This window comes from Mus caroli, chromosome 9 (genome assembly GCF_900094665.2).
Source record: "Mus caroli chromosome 9, CAROLI_EIJ_v1.1, whole genome shotgun sequence".
In the NCBI taxonomy this organism is placed as follows: Eukaryota; Metazoa; Chordata; class Mammalia; order Rodentia; family Muridae; genus Mus; species Mus caroli.
This window is the reverse complement of record NC_034578.1, coordinates 44,253,168-44,262,985: the sequence shown is the minus strand read 5'-3', so window position 1 is coordinate 44,262,985 and position 9,818 is coordinate 44,253,168. Positions and strand designations below refer to the sequence as shown.

At 49.1% G+C, this 9,818-nt stretch overlaps 1 non-coding gene across 1 annotated transcript; it reads right to left on the bottom strand.

Annotated features, from left to right (window-relative positions):
* Positions 1-6,771: 6,771 nt before the first annotated feature.
* On the bottom strand, positions 6,772-6,918 carry LOC115032030. Its single transcript, XR_003837677.1, has one exon. It is a non-coding gene; the product is annotated as a small nucleolar RNA SNORA48 (small nucleolar RNA).
* Between the last annotated feature and the right edge of the window lie 2,900 nt (positions 6,919-9,818).

Below are 9,818 nucleotides of genomic sequence, written 5' to 3'. Positions count from 1 at the left end.
TATGGGGGACTTTTGGGATAGCATTGGAAATGTAATTGAGGAAAAGATGTAATAAAAAAAAAATATATATAAAAAAAAAAAGGCAGGAGGACCTTGAGTCTAAGACCAGTAAGATTTGTGTAGTGAGTTCAAAGCCATCCTGAGTTACACTGTGTGGATTTTATAAACATCAACAACAACAACAACGCTACAAAATCACCCTTAAACAAACAACCCAAAACATAAAAGGAGAAAGAGACCTTCTTAGATTGGTAGATTTAAAAACAAACTATTGTGGCTTGGAGACATAGCCACATAGGAAGGGTTGTGTTTAGCATGCGTGAGACCCTAGTCTCAATTCCCAGCATCAGAAACAAAAACAAACCATCAACTACAAAAACCCCAAACCCAGTCTGAACCTGGGGAGATCTCAGTAGATTGCTAGAGGATGAAAAGAGGGAAGTGGGCATCTTAGAGACCATCAGCTCAGTCCTGGGCTTGGTGTAGGGCTTTTGAGAAATGCCGTGGTCCTCAACATTTTGCTGTACAAAATAGGATTTGAGTTAGCTGCTCCTAAATGTCCTGATCCAGTGAAACTCTAGACAAGCAATTTAGTACAGTGCAAAAGCAGAAGAGAGACATGGTGGCCTTGGAGTCGCCTTGTCTGATAGGCCCAGAGTGATTTGTTCTACACCAGAAAGCCTGAGCTCTGTGTGCACAGAGGGCTATAGCCTGGAAGTCTGATCTAAATTCTCTTTCTTTGGACTTGAAGAAACACACTCAAGTCAGCTCACCAGCAACTGCTTGTGGCGAAATCAGTATCCTGCTTGATGCAGCATTTGGAGGAATCCCCCCACCCCACCCCCCACGCGCCAAAAGCTCTTGCTTAGTCATTCAGCACACTCACACATTTAAAACGACTGCCTCCTCTCTTCCCTAGCTGCCTTTTAACAAAACTTCCTGGGTCCTGCAGTGTAAGCCCCTTTGTCTAAGACTTCTTACAAAGAACCCTGGGCCAGGCCGAAAACATCCGCTGGGATTCAAGAAAGGAGGCCCCAGACAGAGGAGTCCTCTGAACTTTCTGTAGGGACTGGGAGGAGTGAATCTGGGCTCCCCAAACTCACAAAGTGTTGCTGGGATTCTAGACAGTAAGACAAGGTCATTTTCCCCCAGCACACGTAGTGGGCTTAAAGGATCAGAAAAGTCCTCCTCTGCACCGGCTCCTGACCCGGTTTATCTACTCAACCATCTAATAACCATTCACTCAATGCATATTCATTTCCTGTTTCATTCTCCTCTGCTCTAGTCCTGAGATTCTTACATATAGCGAAGAATTGGTACAGGGTGTGGGACAATTATGAAGGGGAAGGAGTAATGTGTCCCAACGATCTGGAACAAACCCTGCAGTTTTGTAGTTTTTTTCCCCCTTGCCCAATTTATTGCATGAGTTATTTTCTCCTTCCTTCCCTCCCCCTTCTTCTCTCCCTTTCATCCCTCCTTCCTACTTTCCTTGCCCCCACAGCTCTCTTTACATTCCTCCCTTCCTTCTTTCTGACAGGGTCTCACTATGTAACCCTTATGGTTGGTCTTATGCTTGAAATCCTCCCATTTCCTCCTTCCAAGTGTTTGGGTTACAGGTGCTGGCCACCAGGCTCGACTTCATTCTCAGAGCGTGATTTCTCAGAGCATCTTAATTCCCTGGCCTTTGCAGGAGTTGGCTCAGCTGCTGGACACTGACTTTCCAGAGTAGGCATCGGATCTCAGCTCCCAGAAGGCAGAACCCTAGCTGTGCCGCTGACTTGTACCTGGCTCAGCCCAGCTCTTGATCAGTAGATGCCAGAAGAACTTGAATGAGGTGCTATGTATCCAATCAGCAGTCCACTTGGAAGTCAGAATTACAGCATTTAATGCAGCCAACAGCTTCTGAGTGTCCCTTTAATAGTCCAAGCCACTCCTTCCCCAGCCTCCTTGCTGAAGATGGGAGGGACAATGACATCTAAAGTCAGGGAAGGTGCCTGAAGTTGGAGTCCTGACTCATTCTAGACTGAAGCCAGGCAGTTGGGCAGGGTCCCTCTGTCTATGGCCCAGCCAGAGGGTCTTCCTGGGGGAGCGACTATATCTGCAGGGTGGGCATAAGAGGTGGTCATGTGAGGGGCAGGTTTTCATCCATCTCTAACTCTGGACTCCTGATGGTAGTTGAAGCTTAGCGAGCTTGGGATTTCTACAACCAGAGTCGAAGACAAGAGGAAACTTGTGTTAAAGCGCTTAAGTAGACCCCTGGTAGGGCTTTCTAATTACTAAGGTGTCCAAAGAGAAAAAGGAGTATTAGATAAGCCACGACCTTCCAGTTCTTCTTTCCACTCAAGTTAGGATAAAGCCGCCTCTCTTCAAAGCAGTGGTGATGCTAAGGCTTAAAGATAATGTTCTCCAGGATGGCAGGGGTAGTCACTGATATCTGTTATGTGGTTAGCACTTGCTTCTTGAGTCTGAACCTGACCCCAGGAGAGGAGAACAAGGCTTCTCAAAGAACATAGACTCTGAGTGCACCATGTGAGCTCCTAAGACTACTCTGGCCAATTGGATACTGCCTTTTCCTGATCCCTGCTTCCCCCATGGACAGTCAGTCTATTCTGCAAATGGCCCTGCTGATACTGACTTCAAAAACAAAGTGATTAGCCAGAACCCCCTTGGGAAGCATTAAAAACAAAAACAAAAACAAAGTGCAGAGAGATCATTGCATTTCCCAGATTCCATAACTTTCCCATATTGGGAACCAGGAGTTCTCTAGGACCACTGAGCCCTGGACATGCTATATGGTGCCCAGGCAGATGGGAGAAAGGAATAGCCCAGTGTTTTGTCTACGAGTGTGTGAACGCTCTATGGCCATGGTTATTTTCGCCTTTTCCCTGGTCTTTGCTTATGAAAGTTAAAGCATGGATTCCTCATCTCCACCAAGGACAAAATATAGAATAGACCTGTACCCCAGCAACACGGCTTTAACATTGCCCCCTGCAAGAAGTTCCAGATGTGGATAAAGGGTAAAAGTTGGGATGGCTCAAAGGGCTAGACCAGACTTTTCATATGTCTTTTTCAAGAAGGGAGAGGCTACCCAAGCCATCTATCAAGGATGGGTGCATCGTAAACAACTTGGAAGACTCCTTCCATACCTAAGAGGAGACCAGTTGCTTCCTGGGGGTATCTAGGTGGTAGGTGTGGGTATGACAGACCTCAGACTCAGGATGAAGGCTGGTGGAGACAAAGACGGAGGACAGCAGGAGGGAGAAAAGAAGCCACAGGAAGACTGCGAAAGAAAAGTCTCAGGTGACTTCAGCCTGGAGCATGGGTTCTGTTCGCTGTGGGCAGGTATGCCTTGTGCTGGAATCACACCAAAAGGAGCCATGCGATTGGATACAGAGAACTCACATATTCATTTTGCATACTGTTCACCTAATGTCAGATACATGCAATGTTCCAGCTCCTGCTTTTCCCCCAGCCCCTATCAATCCCTTTCCCTCCTCCCTTCCTCAACCCTTCCTTTCCCTCAACCCTTCTGTGCTGTTCCTCCTCATGATACACAGCCCAAGCCTGACTTCTGCACAGCCCCGTGCTTCACCCATCTCCTCCCCCTTTTTAATTTAATTTAATATCTTTCAAACCTATTACTTCTCTTACAGGATTTGTAAAATGGAACAACAGCTATGTCTCAGAGTCATGTCAAGGAATAGTTAAAATCAGCTCAAAGCCCTTTCCCCACAGTTGGGACCCAACCTGATCCGTCCCTTCCTGCCCATCCTCTAGTCATGCTTCTTACACCACTCCAGGAAAGTCTTGCAGCTCTGAGATCCTCGATATTTTCTTTGGACAAGTTTCTTCATTTCCATTTTCTCAGTCATGTGTCTAAGGTCCATTCTGAATGGAGGAAAGAGGAGGGGAGCAGGGTTGGCCATGGTGGCACTCCTTCCTGGCACACTGCAGTCTCCTCTCACTGAAGGCTTCTCTCCTCCATCTTCCTGAGCACAGAGCACATGCAGCCTGAAGATGCCCCAAGTCCTAATTCCTTGTCTGTCCCTCCTCCGCTTCACATCAGTCTGAGCCTTGAAGCCAGGTTCACATCACTAAATGCCCGGCTCTATCAACACACTTGACTAGGAGAACTGCGTCAGCCTACCCAAGATGCTTGGCTACTGCTGAGTACCGCTTACTTCTTTGCCCAAGCAGCACCCTGGCTGCAAGCCAAGCATTACCTTTGGAAACTATACTTGGGGTTGCATAGTGAAAAGAAAACTGCTATGTTTTTCATTTCAATCCTAAGGTGTCACCTTGTTGACATGTTCCTCCCATCTCTCCGTAACTTTTGGTCACCTGAGTTTTGTCTTGGGCTATGAAGCAAAGGTAAGGGGTTGTCATATACAATGCTTCTTTGTAATAAGAGGTAGTAACTAACAGTTGGGGTAGCAGTTACTGTATGTCATGACCTGTTGCAAGCATCCTGTGTATATAGTCTCAGTTAGTGTCCATAACAGCGATCCATATCTCACATGTGAGGGAGGGCTCCAGGCCTGACCACACAGCTCCCAGATCTTTTCTCCATGCGTTATGAGAAGGGAAAATGTGTGAAAGATCAAGAGTAATGATCCTCATTGCTGTCCAAGTTTGGGGTGAAAGCAGATGTGAATTAGTAAGTGGGGTTTAACGGAACTTCCTATTTCAAAGAATAAACAGCTTGCACCGTCTTACAAATGGGAAAGATGTCAGCTACCAACTGGTAGCTTTCTTGGGGTCTTCAGAAAACAGATGTCATTCTTTTTCCTTTCTTACTTACTTTTTTTTAAAACTTTTTCTAAGTCTTTGTGGTTTCACAGCATGCACCCCAGCTCTTCTCGTCCCCCTGTCCCCTCATATCTTTCCTTTGCTCATGCAACCTCCCCTGCCAAAGTAACACACACACCCCGTCACCACCACTGCTGCAGCCGCTGCTGCTGCAGCCACCACCACCACCACTAAAGCATACAAAATATCTCATCGTGGAAGCTATGGTTTATCACGGTGTATCCTATACTATATCCCTCTGTCCCCACATCTTCACTTCCAAATGTTTATTGCAATTGGTCTGATTTGCAATCTCTGGTTTCTACGACAACATTTTTTGTTTGTTTGTTTGTTTGTTTTTTCGAGACAGGGTTTCTCTGTATCTCCCTGGCTGTCCTGGAACTCACTCTGTAGACCAGGCTGGCCTCAAACTCAGAAATCTGCCTGCCTCTGCCTCCCAAGTGCTGGGATTAAAGGCGTGAGCCACCACGCCTGGTTACTGCGACAACATTAATATTGGATCCTCATCGGGACTCCTCCCAGTTATTCTGTTGTTGCCCTGTGTCATGGAGATCTTGCATCTTTGGAACAGAAGGATTGATCCTTTCACGTATTCAAACATGTATAGATGATACAGATTTTGGGATTATTGGCTGATTCAGAGCCCTGGATCTGGGCCTGGGTCGTAGCTGAGCTGGTCAGCCCTCTGTTTCTCCCTTATCTGTACCATCAGGATGAACTCTACAGTACTGCTCTGGCTAGGCCACCCAAAGCCACCATAGGCAGGAGGTAGGGTCAGCTCTCCTGCTCTCATGCCCTTGGAGATCACTCACTGATACCCATGTCTCCTGAGCCAGCTGCCCAGTCAAGATATGGGCCCACTCTCCTAAGTGCTACACCCTGTGAGGGGCTGGGCCAGCTTTCTCACTCTTCCACCCTTGGAACTGGCTTACCTATGCCTTAGCCATCAGGGCCAGCTCAACTGTGTTGCCCAGATGAAATGCAGAGCCAGTAAGTTACAGAGCCAGCTCATCTGCTCTCGTGACCTCAGGGCCAGTTTTTCCAGACTGTCTCAGATGGTGAGGGGTGAGGGCATCATGCCTCCCTCCTACACCCACACCACCTCACAGTGAGGTCAATTTCCCAAGCTCTCACTCTCAGGGTTGACTCATCCATGATCCCTGGACCAGGGCCAGCCTGACATTGCTGTCCAGGCAAGATGCGGGGGCCCAGTCTCCTGAGTGCTGCAGCCAGCAAGAGGCAGGGTCAGCTCACCTGCACTCATGATCCCAGTGTCAGCTCCAGGGCTCTCCAGCACTCTCATCGTTTGGGCCAGCTCATCTGTACCCTCTCCACTAGGGTCAGTTCCACTGTGCTACCCTCACAAGGTGCAGGGCCCGCTTTTCTGAGTGATGTCACTGGTGAAAAATGGAACCAGCCAGCCAGAGCATGGTATCCAGTGAGGGACAGGGCCAGTTCTGCACAGCCCCTGGACATCAATGTGGGTCCCCAGCAGCTGTTCCAACTAGGGACATCCCCATGTTCTCTAGTGGTAATAGGAGCCATAGACATCAACACTGATCCCTTCCCACTGTGTAGCCATGGATTCAGACATGGCCCTCAGCAGCAGCTCAGGCTGGGACCTCAGCATGGCCCCGGTTGGCAGGTTTGGCCACTCACAACAGGCTACTCCTCTCCACCCTCAAGTCTCCAGTTCTCTCTTCAAATTGTTCAAGCTGCTCCTCGTCTCTTTCTCTCCCATCTGACCACCACACACTCACACATTGTGGTAGCTCCAGCTGCAGGCTGGTCACATGGCAGGCTGGCCCCTGGGTGACATCCTTCATCCATGCTTCGCGATGTGGTGGCGAGTGGGCATCTACAGCATGTGCTGGAGGGCAAGCCTGAGGGTGGCACAGTGGTCTGCAGGTCTCTGGCTGTCTTCCTTCTCTTGTGCTGTGCTGCCTGAATTTGATTTGATTCTTCTGAGTCTTAGGCATAAGACAGCTTTGGCCACCAAGCCAGGCATCTGGCTAGGATGAACAAAGGGCTTCCATCTGCTCTGCCCCTGACTGGTATAAGAACAAACAGCATCACCGACAAGGTGTCTCTTTGCCCATTGGCAGGGCGGAGGTGTCATTCTTCATGGAAGAGATGTGGCAATGGTAAGTAAGGAATAGGGCCTGGAAGGGGTAGGCAAATACTGGTGCTGTGTATAAGGCACCTTCCTAAGTTTGGTGAGACACCTTTCTGAGCAAGACTCTGTACTAGGCATGGAAGGACTGTGCAGGTCGCTTCTTCAGCCCTTTCCAGGCTCAGAGGGCCACCAAGCCTCCTGGTTTGAGCAGCAAGAGGAGGATTTACAGCCTCTACTTTACTCTCTAATTCCTGCCATGTTGAGGTCCTGAACTCAAGTCAGACTTTCTCAAGTCCAAGAATCCTTGTCCCTATGCTGGTCAGTCCCACGACTTCTTTCTAGACCTCCAGTCCACTGGGCACCAATAGACACATGCCCTTATTCATCAAGCCTGGAGGAGTTTTTCTCACTGTGAGATTGTCTGAACCTTGTCCAGTAAGTCTTCTCTGGGTGGGCCCTAGGGGGTCTGATCTGCACTGGGACCATAAGTTTAGAGCACAGCCAATAACTTGCTAAGTCATTGACTTGCTTATTCTCCAAATAGTGATTAACAGTCTCACATGTGAGGAGCTGGTGCCAGAGCCCAGGGATATGGAGATCAAAGAGCTCTGTCTGTTTCTGTTCTCAAGGGCCCAGTGTCTAATGGAGGAGACAGACAACTTCAGAACATGTTGCACCGTGTCCCCAGATCCACCATGGCTTAGGGGGACAACCCAGAAAATCTGTCCCTTGATCAGGGCCCCTTACCAATCCCATATGGCTAGCCTTGTCATCCGTCCTACCAATTAATTAATTAATTGCATTTTATTTTATATTCTGGGAGTTTGGGTGTTTTGAAGGCAAGAATGCAAATGTATGCAAATCATCACACAAATTTATGCAAAGACAACATGGAAATGTGTCCCTAGATTTTATGAGGGGAAAAAAAAAATCTGGAGTCCTTAGCCAGTCCCTCAGCAGGCTGCCTGTCCCCAGGCCTGTCCTGTCTTCCCATTTGTTTGTGTTCTTAATCTGTGCTGGGCTCCCTGCCTGACCACTAAGAGGTCAGTAATGCAGGTGGGCAGGCAGCAGGGTGGCCATCCATTATCCTGAAACCTCTCGGCTTCCCAAGCCAGCAGAAAACTCCTTCTCTCACAATAATCGGCTTTCATTTGAAACAATCAAGAGATTTCCTACCACTTTCCCTATGGCCAGGTCCTGGAAAACACCCAGATGCTAAGCTCTGGGTATGGAGCACGACTTGATGAAGGGCTTGGATGAGGGAAAGTATCTATGCCTGTTTCTGGTTACCGGAAAACAAATCTGAATCATTTAATTAACTATCTTCGGTGTGGGCAACTTTGGTTCCCTGGAGAGCTGGGGAGGACAAGTTGGGGGAGCCAGGGGTAGGAGATGAAGGAGACAGGCCTGGAAGGCTTGCAGAAAGTCCTGGCTCTTCCAGGTAGGCCTGTTGGGCAGGCATCACAGTGATAAACAGCCTGTCTCCTGAGCTGGAACAGCAACTTCATACAAGCGCCATCGAGAGAGGAGGGCTGAGAAGGGCATTAAGTGCTCACACAAGGAGGAACTCTGCTATGTCCCTTTGCAGGATGTCATCAAGGAGGTGGGAGCTAGACAAAGCCAGCTCATGGCTCATCCTGAAAGGAGAGGCCAGTGAGAGGCTGGAGTATGGGTGTGGGGGTGGGATGCTGACTTGAGGGATGAGCTGGCTGTTTGCTTACATAATTGGAGAATCAGTCCCTGGCTCTGTGTCTAGGTTACTGCTTGGGCACATAAAAGCATGCTGCTGTCAGCTTGTCCAGTTCTCCAGACCCTCCTCAAGGATGTGTGCACTGAAGGTTGCCTGAAGGATTGGATTGCAGCCGAGTGGGGAGAACTTCTGGAGAGTGGGTGTGGTGAGCCAGATACCGGAACAGGTGACTAAGAGAGGATGAGAAATCTTCCCTTAGAGAGTCTGAAACAAACCTGGAAGCCGTTTGCCGCGTGGGAGAGCTGTTGCAGGACTACTATCTGGAAGCAGGGGGACAGACAGGATGACTTTCAGAAGTCCAAGGAGACCAGAGCACGCGTCCGCCAAGTAGATACACGTACCTCGCCGACGCCCCTGCTAATGTGTGGTCATGTCCAAAGACACGGGCTTCATTTTCTCATTTCTCCTTCTCTCCTCCCAGGAGAGTCTGAAGAGATCAGTAGGTGGAGTCATCCCTTCTAGCAGAGCTCCGTGTCATTCAGGGACATGTGTCCTCTCCCATCTCTCCATCCCTCGGGCAGCTTCAGGGGCCAACGGCACTGAGCAGCCATGTCGCCATTCCAGCCAGAGCCTGGAGCTCAGCCGTCTGGAGGGGCACAGGGCAGAGCGCTGGTGAGCAAGCGTGTCAGTACGGCTCTAGTGTCTCCCTAGAACAATTCAAATTGCTTTTTTTACACCTCACTGCACTATGCCAACCCTGATTCACATTATTTGTGCACTCGCTAAGTGTACATTATCTGATCCGTCACCCTGGAAAATGCTGCAAGGGGAATCCGGGGCTCCTGTCTACTGCCGACTGTGGGTCAGGCTCAGAAGTCTCAGTACAAATGTTTTTGCAAAATGGGAAGGAAGGAATAAACCCAACACTGTCGACAACAACAGTCCACCATGGCAGTAGGTTGAGGGTGGGAATCCTCTCATCTTGCATTGGAAACTCAAGTTGTCTGGGAGAAGGCAGTTGAACCAGAAGTCCTTGGCATCCTTCCTTCACAGCCTCCTCTCTGTGACACAGAAAGGAGGGGGAAGTGAGCCTTTTAACCCAGCCATGCAGATTTTCTCTGACTTGTGCTGCAGTCCGGAGAGCAACCCTGAGAGAGGAGGAGGAAGAGGAAGTCCCCACACCCTGACCGCCCAGCCTCACCA